The 24340-nt window shown below is 42.3% G+C and overlaps 1 protein-coding gene and 1 pseudogene across 1 annotated transcript in view; one reads left to right on the plus strand and one right to left on the minus strand.

Moving 5' to 3' along the window:
• The window catches only part of Elovl6 (ELOVL fatty acid elongase 6), a 117528-nt gene that overhangs the window by 59199 nt on the left and 33989 nt on the right, over positions 1–24340 (minus strand). The gene's annotated exons all lie outside the window — the stretch shown is intronic.
• Positions 7221–7847, plus strand: LOC114614822 (annotated as a pseudogene).

The raw sequence follows: 24340 nt of genomic DNA on the forward strand, positions 1-24340 counted from the left end.
TTGAAACTCAAAAGGAATCGATTGATATACGTGTTTTCTGAGACTCTTTTTTTTGTTTGTTTGTTTTCTGAGACTCTTAAACAGTATTTCTATTTTCTACTCTAGAATTTAAAAATAGATTATTTCTTTTTCTTAACGTTAAATTTTTTTTTTTTTGAAGATAAAGTCCGATGCCATTTGGATTACTGAGGGAAAGTGCTTACTGATAACATCATTCACTGAGAGGATAGCTGTGCAGCCAGCTTGCCAGCATGGCTGGTCTTCCCACTGAGCTGGAACTGGACGGACAGTGAGTATAAACTGGAAGGGGTCTGAGGTCTTATTGCAAAGCTGACCTTGCTTTTTATCTGTCAACTTTCATCTGCCCAGGTTTCTTGGGTTTCTGAGGTGTGGTGAACTTCATCCTGGATATCCTGCCCTTTACTAATGTGTAGTAATATCCCAGGGTCAATGGAAATCTGCCCCGTATCTTTAAAATAGTGGTTCTCAATCTTCCTGATGCTGAGACCCTTTAACACAGCTCCTCAGGCTGTTGTGACCCCAACCACAACATTCTCATTGCTACTTCCTAAGTGTAATTTTGTTACTGTTATTGAGTTGTAACAAAAACATCTGTGTTTTCCAATGGACTTAGGCAACCCCCAAAAGGGCAGAATCCATAGGTTGAGAACCATTGCTTTAAAAGAAATTACCAACGCCGGGTGGTGGTGGCGCACGCCTTTAATCCCAGCACTTGGGAGGCAGAGGCAGGCGGATTTCTGAGTTCGAGGCCAGCCTGGTCTACAGAGTGAGTTCCAGGACAGCCAGGGCTGCACAGAGAAACCCTGTCTTGAAAAACGAGAAAATAAATAAATAAATAAATAAATAAATAAATAAATAAATAATAATTACCAGCAGGCTGGAGAGATGGCACTGACTGTTCTTCCAGAGGACCAGGGTTCGATTCCCAATTCCCACATGGCAGCTAATAACTGCCTGAAACTCCAGTGCTAAATGGATCTGATGCCTTCTTCTGGCCTCTTTGGACACCAGACACACAGTGGTGCAAACATACATTCTGACAAGACAGTCATATACATAATAATAAGGAAAATTGTTTAAAAATAAATAAGCCTCAAAAAATAAAGAAATTAGCCGAGTTAGCTTTCCTGTTCTAGACAGAATTTACAGATGCAACTATGTTCTCCGTGTGGGCCTGCCAGAACTGTAGCCGCTGACCACTGAGCTGTCAAGTCTCCACAGTTAATCTACCTAAGGGGACTGCGATAATACAGTCGGAGGAATTAATAATTAATGTAACAACCAGAAAGTTCAATTAACTCATTCTCTCTCGATATTCAAATTGGTTCTTCCTCCTCAGGACAGATCATGGCATCTACCTAATCATGAGTAACCAGGTGACCTAATTACTGACTCCAGGCTAATTTTATAACATTTAATGCCCCACACGACTCAGAGATGGGTTGGCTAGTCACTATTTCCTCCCACACTCTGTAGTCTATTGATTTTTCAGTATAAACTACCTTTTAATTATGAGCATACTTTCTCAAAAAGTTACTAATTATACCAACACAAAGTCTCTTTAAATTAATTAATGGTTTTCTGACTATTTCCCGTACGGATTCCCCACCGGTTTCCTTCAGAGTACACAAAATGACTTATCTCTTTCCAGGTTCCTGACACCCTTAAATCTAATTAGTTAATAGCACTGGAGAGATGGAGGAGTTAAAAGGGACCATGACTCCAGGTTGATTCAATGCCTCGGGCCTGTACGCCCACACCTATAAATAGACACACACAGACATACATAATTTTTCTTTTTTAAAGTGAAGAAACTAATATCTCTTTATCATCGTCTTAAAGTTTCTATTACTGCAAAGAAACACCATGACCAAAAAGCAAGTTGAGGAGGAAAGGGTTTATCCAGCTCACACTTCCACATTGCTGTTCATCACCAAAGGAAGTCAGGACAGGGACTCAAGCAGGTCAGGAACCTGGAAGCAGGAGCTGATGCAGAGGCCGTGGAGAAGAGATGCCTTCTGGCCTGCTTCCCATGGGCTGCTCAGCCTGCTTTCTTATAGAACCCAGGACCACCAGCCCAGGGATGGTATCATCCCCAATGGGTTGGGCCCTTCCCCATTGATCACTAATTGAGAAAATGTCTTACAGCTGGATCTCATGGAGGCATTTCCCCAACTAAGGCTCTTTCTTTCCTCCGGGATGACTCTAGCTTGTGTTGCAAGTTAACACAAAACCAGCCAGTACAACCACGTAGGAATGTAGGCTGATATTTAATTTTTGATGAGTACACGAAGAACATTAGGATTTGACATGGAATCACCGCTAAAATATAAAAATAACGTGTTCCACGGGTGCTGATGGTGTCTCAGCTGTGTCTGCTCCAATACACAGAGACCTTTATATAAAGTAAGTTCCTCCACTTTTTCCTTTTAAATCATCTTATTATTTTATGTGTATCAGTGTCTGTTTTGCCCACATGTATGTGTATGTACTATGTGTGTCTGCCTGTTTCTGGTGGACAGATTCCAAGAATGGAATTGGAACTGGAGTTACACATGGTCGTGGTGGACATGTAGGTGCTGGGAACTGAACTTGGGTCTTCTCAAAGAGCAGCAAATGCCCTTGCCCCTCCCCCTTTTTATTGCTGTTTGTCTTCAAAACTATGTCTGTTTCATGCTTCGGTTCTCTGTTCCTTTGTGATTCTCTTGTTCTCCAGGGAGAACAGGAAACATTGCAGCGTTGGAAACATGTTCATGCAACACAGACAAGATTGATAATACCACCCAGGAGCTCCTGGCTCTCATGAGCCTCAGCTTAGGTATAAAAATTTGTATTTTTTTTGTATGGGAAGAAAAAAAAATCACTAAAAATTTTAAGGCAGACTATATATTTATGAGCAACATTTAAAAATGATACTAAGAGATAAAGAAGAGACTGTAGCCACTATAGAAATTCGGAGATGTTTGGGAAGTCGCTGGGCTATTTTCCAAGCTTTATCCAACATTTTGCCAAGGGGGAGGGAGGCTTTCAAACATGCTGTAGGCTTCCTGACTGTCCAAAGTCTCACGACTAAGTTTACAGCTTGAATCCAGGGGATGGTGGTCGATCAGCTGCCTCTCCACCAAGAGATGTGTGAAACAGAAAGTTTCCCCTATGTAGAACACAAGAAACTGAACAGTGTGTAGACTTCCATAGAACGACCCCTGCATATGTTTTGGTACTAAGAAATGACCTGAGGGGTGTTTGACTGTGGGAAGAAGTCGAATGCCAACCAACATACAACCTCTTAAGCAAATGCCACCAAATACTCCAGTAACTGAGATCACAAAGTCCCCAAAGTATGGTTTCCTCCTCTAGAGATCTTTTGAAAAAAAAAAAAAAATTCTCTTATTTTGTGGGACAGGGACTCCTGCGGTGGGCTTGCTCTTAAACGCACGACATAGCTAAAGATGTCCTTGAACTCCTGATTCTCCTGAGGATGTCTCTGAACTTCTGACCCCCCCCCTCCACTTCCTGAGTGCTGGGATGACTTAAAGAATGATGTATATACAACAAGCACGTGTGGTTTATCTAACTCAGGACTTCATGTAATCTGGGCAAGTACTCCAACCCTAACCTGCCTCTGAAGATTTTTGACACATATTACAGATCTTTCATTTTGTTAGTTCAATTTCAAATACAATATTTGCATTCACAGACTGGCTTTAAACTTTTAGTTTATATAGAAATACTCACCCTAAAAATGTTTTTTCAAAAACGAAAAAAAAGGATGAAGATAGCAGGCAGCACCATATCAACATTATCTAAGGAAAGAATCTGTGTTGCTTTCTATAAACATCCTGAAAATCCACATTTCATGGGATTCCCTGTGGATATTTAGATGCACACTAAAATCTTATCAATACTGCAATTAAAGAATTTGTTTTCCATCTTAAAAAAGGAACCACACACACAGTTACAAGAGTGTAAGATGAGTTACTTTCACACTACCATAATATAAGGAGTCTTGAAAAAAATTTAAACTAAGAAACAAACAAAGCGGGCTGGAGAGATGGCTCAGCAGTTAAGAGCACTGACTGCTCTTCCAGAGGTCCTGAGTTCAAATCCCAGCAACCACATGGTGGCTCACAACCATCTGTAATGGGATCTGACATGCTTTACAGAATAGGGTATCCAATCTAGTGTGTCCAAAGACAGCGACAGTGTACTCATAAATAAAATAAATAAATAAATTAAAAAAAAAAAAAGAAACAAACAAAGCAATTTGATGGCACAATGTTGACTGTCACAGTGAGGTGGTTTGAATATTCTTGGTCCAGGGAGTGGCACTATAGGAAGTGTGGCCTTGCTGGAGGAAGGGTGTCATTGTTGGGGTGGGCTTTCAGACCCTCCTCCTAGCTGCTTGGACAGTCTTGGAGACAGTCTTCTCCTGTTTCCCTTCGGAACAGGATGTAGAACTCTCAGCTCCTCCTGCACCGTGTTCCCTGGATGCTGCCATGATTCCTGCCTTGATGATAATGGTCACTGAACCTCTGAACTTGTAAGCCAGCCCTAATTAAATGTTCTCCTTATAAGAGTTGCCTTGGTCATGGTGTCTCTTTACAGCAATGGAAACCCTACTAAGACACACAGGAACATTTTCTAGGGCACAATAGATAAGAACAATTCCTGGCATCATCTGGTTCTGCAGGGAACACCCACAGAACCAGGTATGCCTCCATTTTATGTAGATACTCTCAAAAGGAATGAAGATCTACAGGAAGTATAGCTATGAATACTTCACACAGAAAGGCTCTCTTCTATTGTAAACCAAAATATTTGGCTCGGTGCTTAAGAATTATACTGGTAGAAAGATTCTGTCTGCCCACCTCCTTTCCGATTTTTGATGAGTAAGATCATCTCATGGGAATTTCCCCTAGCTGAACACGGGCTAGCCATCAGTGTGCTTGGTGACTCAAAGTCCTACCTCAGCACTCCTCCTGCTATTTGCAGAAAGAAAGGGTGGAAGACACAGTGAACTTGGATAGAGGCAGTTATTCTCTTGCTAGAATATTCTACAAGAATGATCATCAGCACTCAAAAGACCATTCATTACAGATAGTTAGTGGGTTTTTGTTTTTTTCTTTTTTTGAGGGGTGGGGGTTGGTCAACACGACATAAGTTAGAGACACCTGAGAAGAAATCTCAATTGAGAAAAATACCTCCATTCACTTATTTTATCAACTTGATTAATATGGGTGGGCTTAATCCAATGTGGGTGGGTATCAACCCTGGGCAGGTGGCCCTGGGCTATGTAAGAAAGCAGGCGAAGCAAGTCAAAAGGAGTAAGCCAATAAGCAGTGTTCCTCCATGGTGTCTCTCTGTTCCTGCCTCCAGGTTACCGCCTTGAGTCCCTGCCCTGGCTTCTCTTCAGGATGGACTGTAATCAGATAGCCTAAGCCAAATAAACCTTTCTTCCCTAGTTATTTTTGATCAAGGTGTTTACCGCAAAATCAGACTAATAGAGTTACCAACTCTTTCAACAGACTCTGCTTGCTTTGAAAAGCTGAACTAATTCCAAATGGAGTAATTGTATCACTGTGAAAGAGAAGGGCGCCAAAAAAAAAAAAAAAAAGAAAAAACAAAAAAACAAGGAGAGGCCAGCACTTAAGATTTCATTTAAATGACAAAAGATATGGGACTGCTGAAAGCCTTTCTTCCCTTCCTGTCATCCCGAAGTCACTCCCTCTCCTGCCATGATCTAAACTGCCTTGCTCAGCACAAGCCCAGAGAAGTGTGTGATAGCCGTGACAGGGCCTAAGATGGCTGACGCCCAGCAGGCTACAAAGTAGACACAATGATGGTGGCTGGGGTTAAGGACTTTGGTGGTCCAGGGTGGAGGTGAATTGTCTTTCTGATGGTGGTTAGCAGGACAGGCAGACTCATGGACAGGGATGAATCAAGAATGGGACAGGATGTATGAAGAGAACCAGGACCCAGGTCCTGGCTAACTGGACTGGCAGAAATCAAGAACCAGCCCAACCAGTGTCCTGGGGCAATTCTCACCAGTTCCATACTTTCGACCACTAATCCAAAGGATGAGACATCCAAATGCACTGGATACCCAGGCAGGAGGCTGCTGGTTCTCTTTAGGAAATAAATGGCTTTTTAATCAAGACCAGTTGGCTCTTGAGGAGTTGCAGATCAGTCTACCCTCAACTGAATGGCAAACCAGCACAACGACAGAACACTACACCATTCTTATTAAATATGGGGCATGGCTTTAGGAATAAAACAGCGTGGGTTTGAAGTCTTTCCAGACCTCAAATTCTATCACTGACCATGGAGGATTTGTCTAAGACAGAGACGATACCTCAGACTTGTCAAAGTTGGGATGTGGAATAATTGAAGGGGGTAGGGGATGGGGGACTGACAAATAGACTAGCTGCACGATCGCTCTCAGGATATTTTGAAGTGGCTATTAATTTCCTCTTACCACTTGCTTCTCTTCCTCAGACATAAGCAGCCTGTGTGAATGGTGTAAGCAAGGCAAAAGTAATTGATAGGCAAATGAATGGATTCTTTGTCAAAGACTTATGGGCTTAGGAAGCTTGTTTAAACCTTCTCAATTTTCTTTAAAGCAAGTACATCATGAGACGAGAAAAGGACTTCTGTGTGTTGAGAAAGAGAAATTTAAACAGAGTCTAGTCTGTCTTTCTCAGCATCCTATTTCAGGCATTTTGAAATAACCCCGATGATGCAAATGATAAAACTCCCTTCACAAATTTGCTACACCCAGGTTCACGCAGCCTTCTCATCACCTGGCCTGCCAAACTTGAACAGACGTGCCACAAGAAATGAACTCTTCCCAGTTTGGGAATCTTTGCATCAATTGACCTAGACTTGTTCAAAATGGTTCTCCATCCAACAAATGTCTGAATACACTGGTCACAGTGAAATGCAAGCCATTCGTTTGTGTATTAATTTTTGCTGGCGTGCTTGCATTTATGTGTCAATATTTCCTGGCATGGTAGCAGGCATCTTTAACTCATATGGCTCCATCAGTTGCTTTCTGAAAAGATTTATCAACAGTTTATTAAACAAACAAAAAACCCCGAGTCGAGTCCCAATAAATATGAGACTGGGAATGTCTGTAGCTCATTCTGCTCTCGAGCCCACCAGGAACGAAAGTCGACTCCATTTGCCCTCCAGGAACAGCTATGAAGTTCCTCTCCACAAGAGACTTCCAACCAGTGGCCTTCTTGGGACTGATGCTGGTGACAACCACTGCCTTCCCTACTTCACAAGTCCGGAGAGGTGACTTCACAGAGGATACCACCCCCAACACACCCACTTCACAAGTCAGAGGCTTAATTACATATGTTCTCAGGGAGATCTTGGAAATGAGAAGAGAGTTGTGCAATGGCAATTCTCATTGTATGAACAGCGATGATGCATTATCAGAAAACAATCTGAAACTTCCAGAGATACAAAGAAGTGATGGATGCTTCCAAACTGGATACAATCAGGAAATTTGCCTATTGAAAATCACCTCTGGTCTTCTGGAGTACCAAATCTACCTGGAGTACATGAAGAACAGCTTACAAGATAACAAGAAAGACAGAGCCAGAGTCATTCAGAGCAGTACTGAAACCCTAATTCATGTCTTCAAACAAGAGGTAAGAGATTCAAATAAAATAGTCCTTCCTAGTCCAACTTCCAATGCTCTCCTAATGGAGAAACTGGAGTCACAGAAGGAGTGGCAAAGGACCAAGACCATCCAACTCATCCTGAAAGCACTTGAAGAATTTCTGAAGATCACTATGAGGTCTACACGGCGAACCTAGTGTGCTACGTATGCCTAGCCATTCAGTTTGTGGACACTCCTCACTGTGGTCAGAAAATATATCCTGTTGTCGGGTATCTGACTTATGTTGTTCTCTACGAAGAACAGACAATATGAATGTTGGGACACTATTTTAATTACTTTTAATTTATTGATAATTTAAATAAGTAAACTTTAAGTTAATTATGACTGATATTTATAATTTTTATGAAGTGTCACTTGAAATATTATATGTTATAGTTTTGAAATGATAATATAAAAATCTATTTGATATGAATATTCTGTTACCTAGCCAGATGGTTTCTTGGAATGTATAAGTTTACCTCAGTGAATTGCTAATTTAAATATGTTTTTAAAGAAAAAAAAAAACAATCTTCTGGTTTATATTTTTAAAACAAAAGGGTCTTACCATTTTTTTCTACTATTCTATGTGTCTGGGTTGTCTGCCTGCATGGATGTTTGTGTAGCATGTGTGTGCTTGCCCAAGGAGACCAGATAACAACATCCAATCCCCTAGAACTAGAATTACATACATACTGGTTAGTGTGGATACTGAGAATTGAACCCAGGTCCTTTAGAAGAGCAGCTGGTGCTCTTAACCACTGAGCCATCTCTCCAGAAATGAATATTTAACAGAATATTTAAAATTTATGTTTTGGCACTGTTTAAATTATTTTGGATCCTCTTTGAGTTAAAAAGATCCTTGCATGAATTGGTGATTGTGTGTATGTGTGTGTGTGATTGTGTGTGTTTGCCTGTGTGCATGTGCACGTGTGTGTGTGTGGGGGGATGTGTGTGTGCATGCAAGTGTGTAGGACAAAGAACAGCCTTAAGTGTCATTCCTCAAAAGCTGTCCACTTTAATTTGGGGGAGCAGTCTCTCACTGGCTGATTAAGCTCTAGCTAGTCTAAGAGTTTCAGAAACCCTCTAGTCTCTTCATCTCCTCCTCTTCCTCCTCTTCCTCCTCTTCCTCCTCCTCTTCCTCCTCCTCCTCCTCCTCCTCCTTCTCCTCCTCCTCCATGCCAGAATTACAAGCATGTACCACCATTCCTAGCTTCTCTTATGTGGGATGTCACAATGTCCTCATGCTGGCCAACCAAGTACTTGACCTACCAAGCCATCTCCCCAGTCCTGAATGTTTGTGTATCTCTTGATGGCATACGTTCCTGATGACTGGCGCTTGGGAAGTATTCTAGTTTCACCGATGCATTAAGAAGTCACTAATAAGGTCAGCATTGGGGTATGACCAATACGGTAGATACACGTGGGTGTGTTGAGCCTGGGTGTAATTACTACCAAAAAGCTCACAACTAATTAGAGCATCAATGGAATGGTTGGTTTTACATGCTGACTCATCACGAGTCAGCGCTGTCGGGCCTCGAGGTACTCAGTGTCAGAAGAGAACGGGCTTGCGAGAGCACGGAGGGTTATTACTAAACAAACTAACCTTTTTCCCTGCTGAGCTGATGCCGCCTTTATTTTATGGAACAAGAGATCTTGCATTTGCTTGGTTGGTATTTAAATTTCGTGATGTCATTTATTATTGTCATATGTCGGTATTTAATATGTGTCTAAGCGAGTGTGGGTGTGTGTGGCAGCTAGGAGAAATTTTGGAAGCTGGTTCTTTCCCTGTAGGATCCAGGGATCAAACTGAAGCCACCACAGAAGCTGGCACAGTTTGAAATCACAAGTCCTCATTACTTCTTTGTTGAGAGAAAGGAGATGATGTATCCAATACAGGGTATAATATTCCCATGATAAGAGCCCAGCTCTAAATGGCTGATGCTACTGACACAGGGCTCTCCTACCCTCTCTTCTACCCTCCAAGTATCTTCAAAGGCTAGTACTAGCTAGCTACACTGGCCCATAAGAAACAATTTCCAGTTGAACGTGGGCACATAGGTAGGCCTGTAATTTTAGCATACTGGAGGATGAGTCAGAGGAATCCTGAGTTCAAGGCCAACGGGACTACAGAACAGTTCCCAGAGAACTGTTCCGACAGAAGGTTGTCTCCTCCTTTCCACCTCCTTGTCACTACCGTATCCATCCATCCCTTCCTTCCTTCCTTCCTTCCTTCCTTCCTTCCTTCCTTCCTTCCTTCCTTTGTTTCTTTTTTGTGTGGAAAATTCACTGAACGCATTATCAGTGAGAGAGCTACTGAGAGAAACCCATGTCATAAAGGATTCTATGACTTAACTTCCTGGCATTATATTTTAGCTGCTATTGTTAACTGTTATGTCTTTAAAACCTGCATTCATTCGCACCTTACCTCTCTGGCACCTTTCTCTCATTTTACAAAGAGTATGGGTTCTCTCAGGCAGTGGAAGAACGTATTCAAAAAAAAAAAAAAAAACACACCAGAAAGTTGTGCCTCATCTTCCTGCCAGGCCGTGCCACCCAAACCCCGAGTGCCCTGTGTTTTGGAGGTAACTGAACACAGGAAACCAGCATGCAATTTGTTTAAGTTAGAATTTAGATGTGTTGGTCTAGGCTATGTCCTGCCTGAGATCCTGCGGATTCAGCAGTCCTGCCGTTGCTGCATGGTTCTCTGTAAGGAAGGATGGGACTATTGGATCACCTCAGTGTGCCTGTGTGCATGAGCATGTGACCACTCCAGCACACCTTTGTGCATACTGTAGATGGCTAAAAATATTCCAGGAGGCTTTAGATGACACACCAGCCTCTCTGTTCTCTCCTAGAAATGTTATTTCAAAAGGAGCATCTGACTCTCCCCAAAACTTTACCTTTGTTTGAAATTTGCAAAATTAACCTTTTTTCCTCGAAAAATGAGGGTGTACAACTCCTGGTCTTTGAATGCTCATGTGTTCAGAAATAAGAAGCGCACGGCCTCGTGTTCCCTCGACCCAGGCTGCTGATAGAAAGCAGCAGCAAGTGGCAGACAAAAGGAAGCATCTTCAGTCAGAGTAACTTTCTGCCATCGTGGTAAAGCTTTTCAGGTTCAATAATATGAAGAGTGAGAAAGGAATTGCATTAAAAGGCTGAGACAGTGTTTCTCTGTGTAGCCCTGGCTTGGTTGTTCTGGAACTAGCCCTACAGATCAGGCAGGCCTCAATCTCAGAGTGCTGGGATTCGAGGTGTGCAGGCACCATCACACCTGGAACAAGAGATCTTGCATTTGCTTGGTTGGTATTTAAATTTCGTGATGTCATTTATTATTGTCGTATGTCGATATAATATGTGTCTAAGCGAGTGTGGGTGTGTGTGGCAGCTAGGAGAAATTTTGGAAGCTGGTTCTTTCCCTGTAGGATCCAGGGATTAAACTGAAGCCACCACAGAAGCTGGGACAGTTTGAAATCGCAAGTCTCAAACTCTCACTGTGACTTAGTTTCTTGCTGAAAGTGTTTACAATAACAGCATTTACTTCTTAGCCTAGCTGAGAGGTCGTTTTGTTTGATTGTTGGTGTTTTGAGATAGAGTCTGGCTCCTCTCTAGCCCAGGTTGCCCTAGAATGCACAGGGTGTATAACAGGCAGGCCTCAACTTGAAGTGACTGCTCTGCTTCTTCCTCTCAAATGCTGGGACTCGGGGCATGCACCACCACACCCAGCTCTTTTTAAGAGCTTTCGACTTTAATATAGTGTGAACATTTAATAGTTAATTATAAAGTGTGGGGGAAAGCCTCCACAGACAGGGGGACAAATTAAGATCTTTTCTGTTGCAGACGATGAGAAATTCACTCACTGATAAAAATCAAGAGTGGTCAGATGTGTGACACAATAAAGAAGAAAAGTCTCCATCATTAAATAAGTAAATAAATAAACATTCTCTTAAGATTTATAAACTATAAACTGACACATTTTATCCTCAGGTAAATCACAATCTTAAAGTAGTTGTCAAATGCCACGTTCCCATTCAAATCAGAAATATTATTACAATCTATAAAGAGTTTAAGTTTTAATTTATATTTTAAAAACATTAATACTTATTATGATCTTAAATTTTTAAGGAATTTAAGTCTGGCCTCGTGGAGTAGAGCAGAGCTTACAGATCTTTTGTTTAAAGCAAAGTCCTCCAGAGCTGTCTACAGTCATTCCTGAAATAACTCTCAGAGGGAATAGTGGGCTTTTCTTACTGTGGAACTGCTCACTGCAAAAGTAAGCGGCTTTCAGAGGCTCGGCCGGCCCCGCTGACCTGACAGCATTCTTGACCTTACCCACAAGGGAACAGAAATGGATTTTCCTCCCCACTTTTCTAGCAAAATGCAGACTTTAACAGAAGTCTAATAAAAATAACAATCGCAATCTCAGCCCTTGTCAAGCTGAAGCAGGAGCATGAGGGGTGAGGACAGCCTGGGATAACAGTGAGGTTAATTCAAAAGCATTATTCCTTAGGGAGTTTGAAAAGCACCAGTCTTGAGGTAATTTCTAAATGCCAACTTTAAGGTGTCATTTAACTCATCTCGAAATTAGTTTTTAAATATCTTCCATCAAATGCCAATGGTTTGAATTATCAACAGCCAACTCCTTGTCTCACAAGGGTCCCACTGAGAAAGAAGAAAGCCTGGTATTATAGGAAAAAGTGGTACAGGTGTTGTGGCCCGGACGCACCATGGCCAGCCCTCTCCTGATCCTGTCTCCATGCTGTCCACTGGACTCTCCCTTTGATTGTAACCCAAAATACACACTTCCTCTTTATGTTGTTTCTTTATAGGTGTTTGATCACAGCAAATGAGAAATGTAACTAACACACCAGGACACAAAGCTGGTCTGGTCCATCCATCTCTGCTGTGGACTCTCATATATATTCCATATGCTCACACAGAAAAGAAACATTACGCTTGCTGTAAAGCCAGAGAAAAACATGAAAGCACGGACAAGAGTAAGAGCTTTCTAGAGAGAGAGAGAGAGAGAACAGACAGTGCCCTGTGACAATGATTTATCCTGTGACTGAGGTCCCCACTTCCCACGAAGCCATCCCTGTCTTGAACATTACTGTGAACATTTGTATAGCTGAAACATGTTAAGCATTTGTCGTGTTCTTGCTTAGATTCAGCATGGTTTTATTTTTAGCAAATGTAGGGTACAACTAGTAATATATATTTTAAAGTTCCCATAGAAATATAATTTTGAAGTATACACTGACCATATAGGAAAAACAAAAAAAACCTCCCCTTCACTTAAAATTTTCAGGTTACCAGTTATCATGTTGGTTTTTCTAGACTGAAATCCTGACCACAACTTTAAACATCTTTTCATGTTTGATGAAACAATTGTGATAACAGGTTATAGTGCTAGAGACTGGGCGCATGGTAACTCACCCAGTCGACAGCCAAACACATATAAATCAGGAAAACATCTGTTTTTGTTTTTGTCCCCACCCCCCCAGGCTACCAAAATGCAAGTGCATCTTACTGCAGAGTGAGGATTCTACACCATTTAAGTTTGTATCACAAAGTTAGCAATTTGTATCACAAATGTCGGGGTTTAGTGATGCTACTGGATTTTGTTGCCATACTTAATTTTGCTCTAACACAATTCCATTCTTTCCAGATAGAAGAGCCCCACTTTATCTAAAGCATAGATCCACAGCCTGACCCACAGCCAGCTCAATATGCCGCGCCAGAATGGCTACATATCGCAAGGGCGTGTAAAGCAACCACTTAAATGTCTACGCAGATAAATAGGTCCTTTATTTCTATTATTTCTTTTAATAACTGGTTCTTATCACACACCCTAGGCTCACCACTTGCAGAGACTTGAAAATTTTGGTCTTGGCTGGAAAATTTCCAGGAAATTTCCAGGTAAGAAGCACAAATCACTCTCCTACATGGTAGTTGTTACAAAGAGCATAGGAATAACATAGTTATTATTGGAAAGTTGTTCGGCTGGTGAGATGGCTCAGTGGAGAAAGGTGCTTGCTGCCAAGGCTGAAGACCTGAGTTCAATCCCTAGCACCCATGTGGTGGAAATAGAGAACTAACTCTAGCAACTTCTCCTCTGGCCTCCACACATACTTAGGAGCATGTGTGTGCACAAATGAAAAACATACAAGATTTTTCCAAAAGCTGTCGTACAAACACTCCCTTAAAATAGCGCCTTAGCAGACAGAACTCCAACTACAGCTGCCTTGCTCTGAATGCCTGTTCAGAGGCAAGAAAGGTAGAGTTAAAATAGAGAGTACACTCAGGAATCAGACACAGGAGGATTGAAGTCCGAGGCTAGCAGAGGCTACACAGCAAGACTATCTCTTTCAAAACATAAACAGAAGGACAGGGGGACAAACCCCAAAGCTGTAAGATAGCAAGGCTAAGGAGTGGCCACTCTGACCAAACAAGAACCAGGCAGTCATAATGACCCTGCCAGGGTTGGGAAAGATCTCAAACATTCATGAAGTTAAAATATCTTCTGGAGCAGGAGGTTTTGAAGCGAAGGATTAGATAACAAATGATCTACAATTAGAAAGTGATTCTCCCCAAAGGGTGAGGTGAGAACCCCTAAGGGCTTTCCCAGGATATTTCCATGCTTGGCTGCCAATAGACCTTCATCTACCAGCCATTCCACGGACATGAGCAGAAAATCAGGGCTCAATGGCAAGAGAGCACGTGCTGCTTTTTTAGGACTGAGCAGTTAACATTTAGGGGGAATTTTTTTTTTTAAAGCAAATCATTTGGGATTTCCTTGGTTAACAAAATAATGTTAATCAATGTCTGCCACACGACAAAATATCATGTGTTATGATTTTCGGTTTTTGTTTTTGTTTTATTTTAAATAATAGAACTAGATACACAGATTAAGAAAAAGAAAACTATTTCTCAGAATGGATGTGAGCTAAAGGGCCAGAACAGGTGTGACCTCAAAAGTCCCTGCCAGGAAAGTCCTGATCACGTATATACACAGTGCCTGCCTCCCTCCCTCTGCTCTCACACGGGGAGGGGGCTGACACTATGTTACATGCAGGTAGGAGGGGCTCTCAGTCTTTCTGCCTGCCTTCTTTCATAACTGTAATCCGGATGCCTCTCTTTCCAAGCCCCAGCCTCCCACCACAGCAGGATAGCGCAGGATCCACTTAGGACTCAGACCCGAGTGTCTTAGCTAACTCCACAAAGGCCTCCGGAGCAATACAAACTGATCGGAGTCAGCCAAGGCTACAGTGGTCTTCCATCTGTCACACGGGGGTGGCGCGCAAGGAGAACACCCTCTGAAGGGAATGAATGACCTCACCTACTGCAGCTCTTCATCCCTGTAGGAGTGAAGCACCCAAGTCCCTGGGGCCCATGGCAAGGGCATCCAAGGACAGGGCATCCTTCCCTGAGCCAGGGTCAGGACACTTCTCCTGTCACTTGGATTCACTTCCACGCATACACTCATGGTTCTGGGAGGGCTCTCTTCCTGTAAATTATCACTTCCCTCTCAGTATCAGCTGCATCAGTGATGAAGACGCAGCACACACTGTCACCTGCAACAACCAGGTGACTTCTCAGACTCTGGCAAACCCAGAAGTCTCCGTGTCGATACAGAAATGAATTTCAGTACACGCCAATGTGAAGCAGAGATGGGATTTATTAAATGAGATTTTTAATAGAAATGTAAAGCCCAAGGGTGAAGAGAGAAACACTCAGGAAGAAGGACACACCCCAGGACATAGGAATGGGCTTCTCAAAGAAGGAGTCACTCATGGATTTTTTTTTAAAGTAAACAAAATTATTCTGCAACAACAATGAACCATCTGCTGTAGTGCATGGCTAAATTTGTTTGTGGCTAATAAAAGTCATAGAAAAACGAACAGAAGATGTCTTTTTCTCAGTCACTTACTGACCGGTGACAGCTGAGTGAACCTAGCCAATTCCCCTGTAAACCTATCTCTGGATGTGGAAGTGTAAACGAAGGTTGGAGGTTGATGTTGAACACGCTCCACCTTGGTTTTTTGAGACAGGATCTACCATCTAATTTGGAACTCCAGACTTACCCTCTGGCTAGTCTGACTGGCCAGTGAGTCTGCTGGTACAGGCACATGCTCAGATCTAAACTCAGGCACTCACAATTGCCTGTGAGGCACTTTACTGACTCACCCATCTCCCTAGGCTCTAAGGCACTTTTGACACATCTGCAGAAGCAGATAGGAAAAGGTCAGCTAACACTCTGAGGTCTTTAAGCAAGGCCACGACTTAGCAAAGGCCAGATAAGAAGGCAAGCCTCAAGACTACCTGCTGTTAACCACCGCCCCCACTTATTTTCTTTGTAGCTTACTGCTCAATAGGAGGGTCCACAGGAGCCTAAGAAGTTAAAATTTAATACATAGAATGTGAGGCGAGACTACTTAGCACTATTCTATTTTAAGCAGCACGTGCTAAGCAATAGCACACAAGAATTGGAAAGAGGTAAAAGAAATTACTGAATACCCTGAAATATTTAAGATATTTCTTTAAGGCAGTGGTTTGCAATCTTCCAAACGCTGCAACACTATAATACAGTTCCTTCATGTTGTGATGACCCCCAATCATTATTTTGTTGCTACTTTAGAACTGTAATTTTGCTACTGTTACGAATTGTAAGGTAAATATCTGATATGCAGGATATCTGATATGTAACACCCTGCCCCCCCAAAAAGGTCACAACCCACGGGTCAAGAACTACTGCTTTAAGGACAAACCAAACCAACCACAACAAACAGGAGCCATTGTACATCCATTTTGAACACCAACTACCTCAAAGAATCAATGTTCTTGGGGCAGACAGGAAATTTTTATATTACATTACGCATGCTGAAAGAGATGAAATACGTAAATCGTTACAAGCATGAGACATAGGAAACAAATATTTAAGTTGAGAGTCTACTGGAGAAATGATTTTTCTAGGAACAGGAAGGACGGAGAAGATACACTTAAATGATAGGTAGGTGTGTAGTTTCTTTATACGAAACAAAAAGATAAAGCAGAGTTTGTGGGTATAAGAAGTGGTGGTCTGAATGAAAATGGCCCCCACCAGGACTCAAGTTTGAGTACATGGTTACCAGCTGGTGGAACTGTTTGGGAAGCATTAGGAGGTGTGGCCTTGTTGGAGGAGGTGTGCCACTGAGTTGAGGTTTCAAAAGTCAAGCCCAGTTAGCTTTTTCTCTGCCCCATGCTGTGGACCAAGATGTAAGTTTTCACCTACCTATGCCCTCTGCCTTCTGCTTGCCAAGATGAACACAAACTCTTTCTGCAACAGTGAGCCCCAAATTAAATGTTAATGTTTAAATGTTAATTTAATTAAATTAAATGTTTTCTGTAAGTTGCCTTCCTCATGGTGTTTTGTAGGTTGTGAGAAAAACTAACAAACAAAGAAACAGACAAACAAAAGCACAGTATCCGATCAGTTAACTAAGTCTAAAATATATCACTTAAAAAACTTCTAATTTTCTTGGACTCAGATTCAATTAAGAGCACTTAGCATATATGTTATTCACAAAAGTCAAGCATATTATACATCCATATTTTACTGTCTCTCATGGGCTAGTTCTTCTCGTCAGTACATTTTGCCTATCAGCACACTGGCTACAGTAGGTCACTATATTCACAATCTGTAACATAACAGGCTCTATTTCGAATTAACACACAACAAAGTAAGTAAGCATGACCTGAACCTATTTTTGCCAGCACCAAGCTACACTTTTCTTCAAACACTGTTTTATTAAGATGGGAACACATTTGTTGGCAAAAAAACAAAACAAAACAAAAAAAAAACCCTCTATCCTTAGCAAGGTCAAGAACCAGAGGAAAAGTCACAGCCATCCTAAAAAAAGCAACAAGGAAGTTGGGAAATCTGACTCATGACTCACCACAATTCTAGCCTGTTTTAATACTAAACATACTTGGCACAGATTTTTTTTTAAATCCACTTTGATCACTTTGGGAAATACTTGGGGATCTGGAATAGCTCCTCTCTTTTAGGTGTAAAATTAAAAGTCATTATGCATGAGAAGCATAGAAGCATAGTAAGAATACTGGCCTGCTGAACAGCTACCAAAGAGAATTTTCCATGCTGCTGGGGAAATGGTTTAAGTTGGTGATCTGCTTGCCACACAAGTATGAGAAACTGAGTTCCAATCCCCCACCATCTGTGTAAAGGCCAGGCCCTGTAAGTGCAACACTGGTCGGCCTCACTAAACCAATGAGCTCCCAGTTCAGTGGGAAAACCTGTATCAAAGAATAAACTGCAGTCTGTTCAAGTAAGATAGATACCCAGTGTCAACTGCTGGCCTCCATACCTGTACACACCCCCAGCCCTGCTCCCTCAGTCCCCACTCCCGCACGACCTTTCCATTCTGTCGTCAGCAAATTTCCATGAAGGACTCACCACACGCTCATTTCTAGGGCATAGCCAGGTAATTAAGAGACAGACTTTCTTCATGGAATTGATAACATAAGGAGATGATCAGCCAGTGATGCATGTGGGGAGAGTAAGACTAAGGACGTGGCTTGCTTCTCTGCTTCATCACACTCGGAGAAACTGGCTTTCCAGTTTTAATTAGCAAGTTTAAACTTTTTACTACAAAAACTCTTACGCAGATATTTTTTAACTCAAAAGTAATAATGTAAAATAAACCTCACCTCGCTTTCCTCCTTTCCTCTCAATTCTGTACCTCCAATTTGCACATTATTTGTGTGTATTAATAGATATTAATATTATATTGCATAATATATAATATATTATATAACTACAATTATTAATTATAATTATATATAATTATATATTAATATAATATATTATATCAATATTATAATAGATAGTAATATTATAATATTATATTTTGCATATTCAGATGCAAAAAAAACCCATGACAAATCACTGTGAATCTTGGCATCTGCTACACACCCTGACATATTTCTGAAATCTTTCTTACCAACACTTGAGACTGGTATTTTTAACAAGTAGAAAATCCAAAAAGCCCTTGAAAAAGTAAAGGAGTTCACACTTCCACCGACAGCATTTTCCTGAAACACTGAGATTGCTCAAAAATGTCAGTGTCTAAAAACCTAAAATAACTGTAATTTTATTTCTTCAGTTATGAGCGTAATCAAGCAGTTTTTTTTTTCCTATAGATCTGTTACCAAAAAATGACTAAATAACATTCTCTTTCGTGTGCTCTCCCTGTTCAGGCCTTTCTTATCCATCTTTTTCTTTTGAATCTGCAAAACCTCCTAACATTAGAGGTACCTTATAAAAAAAAACAAAAACAAAAACAAAAACACCCTGGAGTTTGTTGTTCCCAGTGCAACCCAACCTTTGTGTACCTACAAATACAAATACGCACATATATGGCTCTATGTGTTGCAGGAGATATTTTAAAATCTGGCTTGTTCTTAACAGCTGCCATCTTCCCGACTAGACAAGGCCTGTGGCCATGAGTGGCGGCGGTGTATCCTCACCACTACTTGGCTCAGGCCAACGGCTCAGGCAGCCAAAACACTGGCCCTGCCACCCAGGAGATGCCAGCGTGGGAGATGGCTCTGCCAATCTTCCACGCTGTCTCCACAAGGCTGGGCTTAGCCCAGACCATCCCATCATCCACGGGGTGCCCGATAGAAATGATACTCTAATGTTTAAAGATTATCCAATAGTTTTATATACTTGGTAATGCTCAAATAACAAGGTGCCCACACAATTAGAAGTGTTAACCAATTAACTAACCTAGATATAAGTTGTTACACAGGACTGCTCCCCATATATGTGTGGTCCTCCATCACTCCTACATCTGTCCTCTTTAGCTCCTCCTCTCTCTACTCCTCCCACGTTTCGGGAAAATATGCTGCTACATATATGTATGTGGGTAAGTATGGTTATTTGCAATAATAAATACCCACTTAATGGAGTATATAACCTCAGAACCAAAACAGAATATATATCTCCTACCCTAAGTAAAATGGATGCATATAAAATATAATTACATTGCATCCTTAAGTAAAGACAAGACAGTGTAGAACATTGTGTCTTGCAGGATACCATCATTCACGATGATGATGATGATGATGATGATGATGATGATGGATATTTTTCAAGGCAGGGTTTCTCTGTGTAGCCCTGTCCTGGAACTCACTCTGAAGACCAGGCTGGCCTCAAACAGGGAGATCTTCCTGTCTCTGCCTCCTGAGTGCTGGGATTAAAGGCATGCATTGCCAAGCTCATCTTATTCACTCTCCCTTCAAATATCAATAACCATCACTTTGTCAAAGTGATCCTCAGACATGCAGAGTCAAAACTGGAGTCCTCTGATACCCATCCCCAGCTGCAGTGGGATAGGACAGTGCTTTGCCTCTGGTCTCCGTGGTCACCGGAGCAGGAGCGCATGCTATCATTTAATGTGTATGTTTTTATTTTATGTGTATGTCTTTCCATTTTGTCTGTTTTTTTTTTTTCTTCTGACTAAAATGTGCCTGTGGTTAGGGTAGAAGGGTTTGTACCTTAGGACAAGAAGGCTGTGATGTTCCTCAAAGAGGAACTGCATGAAATAAGCCTCCTTGGGCATGAGAATTCAGCGATAATGAATCAACTGCACCTATGAAACACAAAATTGCAAAATCAACACTATGATCAGTCATTTGTCAAAATGCTGTGCCCAAGGACTGGAGAGACGGCTCAGTGGTTAGGAACACTTGGTGGTTTGTTTCTCATCACCCACATGAGGACTCATAAGCACCCCTAACAATTCCAGGGGATGAAATTTTGTCTGATCTCTGAAAGCACAGGCACCCACATGGTACATAGGCATATCTGTAAGCAAAACAGCTACACACATAGAAATAAAATAAATTTTAAAAGAAATATTTTCCAGAGGCTCTCAGAAACCTGACTATTTAGCTACCTGGAGTGAGTACTGAATGTATTGCTAATTTGCTTTGTCTCTAGAAAGTTCCTCAGTGATCCTCGGGGACAGGTACCATGTGGCTCAGGAAAGGAGTCCTTTATACCAAACATCCTTTCACTACATGCTGTTGTGCAAATTTTAAATTATGTAGATGTCCAGTTTTCATTCTATGAAGTGGATTAAGGGGGAAAATATCAAAAGTTAAGACAGAATGCAGCGAGTGCAGGAGAATACTGAACAAATCCAGGGTCAAACTGACTTAAAGGAAGTAGAAAGACAAATATAAAACTTGATTTAGTCATATTTAGAACTTTAATGGAGCTAGTGTGAAGAGCCATAACGCATTATCTTGGTGTTTCTGTGGGCCTATGGTGGTACATTCCTGTGGTGTTAACAGGTCATGTCCCTGCTATGTCCCATAGTCCCCCAGAGGACAATGCAGTGACCTACAAGGCTCTATCTTGAAAGGACACCATCACCCTCCTCTTCCAGCAAGCAGGAAGATGGTGAGTTGCTATCTGGACACAGCATCTGTCCATATTTCAAAACAAGAGGGCTCTGCCAGGAGAAACTGGCAAAGGGACAACTCCCTTAATACTACAAGAATATTTTATAGGCTTTGTGACATCCAAGTAAGTCATCGAGGACACCTACAGACAAGAAATGCCCCTTCAGTAGTAATTTCTCCATCCAAAGGCAGATGGGATCTGGTGTGGTGACTGAGATGAAAATCCACTCGGTCACTGTTGTCTTAGGAACCAACCGGCTCCACTACATTTGCAAGCACAGCCACTGGGATGAGTATCACCATTCGTCTGACCTCCCGCACCACTGTGGGCCTGTCCTCCTGCTCAAGAACACCCAGATGCGTAGTGCTCTCACAGGGGACAAGGGTAGCCCCTGAGCAAGATGGAGTGTATCAACATGTTTAAAGCCACCAAGGCCATCCATACTGAGGAACAATTCTAGAAGTGCTGAAGCCAGACGCTGGCCCACATCCTCAGAATGAGATAAAGTGTATTACTCACTAAAATTAGGTTTCTATCATCTCTCAGTAGTGCCTTGCTTTCGCCCCAGCCTTTACCATGTGGAGATCCTCGTGTATCAAACTACAGTAGTACACAAACACAAGAGATTTTACTGAATGCTGAGCTTACATGCCAAGCACTTGCTATCCATCACTTAGTTAGCCTCAGTAACCCACCGCCCAAGCAGTCAATGAGATCCTTATTCAAAACAGGAAGCCGGAGTCAAGGTGCGGGGCAGGTTAGCTTCCATCTAGGTAGTGAATGGGAACTAAACGTTCTGTGCCTAAGAACATGCAAGGGAAGAGTAGCATCCTGTGAGACCAAGCCAATCAATTTAGATAAAAATAACCCTGATCCAAATTGAGAACACATAAACTCAAAATCTGACTTATGCACGCAATCAATATCTGAGAACTGTCACAAAACAGAGTGGAGAGCTGATGTTTACAGTAGCTGAGATGGAGAGGAAGCCCCTGATTTACTGTGTCTCGACTGGATCCTCCTCTCCCACAGCCTGGGCTCTGTCATGGTCTTCTCAATGTTGGCGATCCTTTAGTGCAATGATTCTCAGCCTTCCTAATGCTGTGGAAATTACTTTTGTTGCTACTTCATAACTATAATTCTGCTACGGTTATGAATCTTAACACATGTATCTGATATGTAGGAGATCTGATACACGACTCCTAAGAAAAGGTCGTTAGATGCCCCACTCCCACCCACAAAGGGCTTGCAACACACAGGTTGAGAACTGGCACTTTAGAAGCCCTTCCTGGCCTCTCCACAGCTCACTGTTTGCATGTTTAATATCTTTGACATCATGGCATACTTACCCATGACAACAGCATCTGGCCAACATGCCTCTAGAAACATCATATTGGGTCAGTGAAACTCTGCAATTGGGGCTGAACCCACGGCACATTAGATAGATGATGGCTAAGTCTTATCAGGAATATAAAATCAGCTAGAGCCCATCATGTACTAACAGTAAGTGGATACGAGAAAAACTATTAGTGTTCAACAACAAGTATAATCTGAAGAATTAGGAGTCCAGACACAAAGTTCCAAACTACCAGAGAACCTCAAAAGACCTTATGAGGTGGTAGCATGCATAAGGGAAGGTGACTGGTATTCCAGGAGATATGCTAGCAGGTCAGCTGGCCAGAGTATGTATGTATGTATGTATGTATGTATGTATGTATGTATGTATGTATGTATGTATGTATATGCTGGGAGAGGAGCCTGTAAGGCTGAACTGGAGCCAAGACATGAGGAATCTTTCATATCAGGATGAGAAACTGGAGTCACCATGATATGGTAATTTGGCAGCAATGAAAATCCTGGACAGGGTGGTGACGTGGCGTGGCATTTCTGCACCCTTAAGAAGTTAAAAGCAGGAGACTTCCGGTTTGGGACCGAGCCTAGAGCAGGTCGCAGGCAGCAGCTCCGTACCCAACCGCAGAAAACCAAGAAAAACAGGGACTCCCAGGAGCTTGAACTCACGCAGCATCCCAGGTAAGGAAATAGCAGCACTCACCCCAAACAGGGAGCAACAGGGACCTACTGGGACCCAGGAATTCGCTCCTGGCCTGGAGCGGGCTCCATCCAGTCTGGGCCGGAGCACTCGCGGATCCCGGGAGGCAGCTCTGCACCCAATCTCGCAGACTCCAGAGGAAGCGGGGCTCGCAGGACCTCTGTGCCAAGCAGGGTCTTGGGCTAGGAGGTGGCAGTGCTTGCCCCCGAACAGGGAGTGGCTAGGACCCACTGGGACCCAGGAGTTCACTCCAGGGCCCGGAGCGTGGGTTCCTTCCGGTCTGTGCCAGAGCAGATCCCGGGAGTCAGCTCTGCACCCAATCTCACAGAACCTAGAGGGAGCCGGGCTCTCCGTGGCTCAAGCTAGCTCAAGCAGTTTCTTAGGCTAGGAGGTGGCAGTGCTCGCCCCCAATCAGGGAGCAACTGGGACCCACTGGGACCCACTGGGACTCATTGGGATCCAGGAATCCGCTCCTGACCCGGAGCCCCGGCCCCTTCCGGTTTCCACCTGAGCACCGAGCACATCTTGGGCCTCATCTCTAACTCAAGCAGCAAAACCCATCCCAAACAGTTCTGACACAACCTAGATAATAGGAAAGACAGGCCCCAGTCAGAGACAGCTCTGATAGCACAAAGGTGATCCAGATGGCGAAAGGCAAGCGCAAGAACACAAGCACCAGCAACCCAAGGTACTTGCCATTATCAGAACCTAGTTCTCCCACATTAGAAAGTCCTGAACTCCCCATATCACCAGGAAAACAAGAACCAGATCTAAAATCATTTCTAATGATGATGCTAGAGGACTACAAGAAGGAAGTAAATAACACTATCAAAAAACTTGAGGAGAACACAGGAAACAGGATGAAGTCCTTAAAGAAACACAAAAATCCTTTAAAGAATTACAAGAAAACACAAACAAACAGATGAAGGAATTGAACAAAACCATCCAGGACATAAAAATGGAAGTGGAAACAATAAAGAAATCACAAAGGGAGACTATCCTGGAGATAGAAAACCTAAGAAAGAAATCAGGAGTCATAGACACAAGCATCACCAACAGAATACAAGAGATAGAAGAAAGAATCTCAGGTGCAGAAGATACCTTAGAAAATATTGACACAACTATCAAAGAA

The sequence above is a fragment of the Grammomys surdaster genome, unplaced genomic scaffold (assembly GCF_004785775.1).
Source record: "Grammomys surdaster isolate TR1022 unplaced genomic scaffold, NIH_TR_1.0 126531, whole genome shotgun sequence".
NCBI lineage: Eukaryota > Metazoa > Chordata > Mammalia > Rodentia > Muridae > Grammomys > Grammomys surdaster.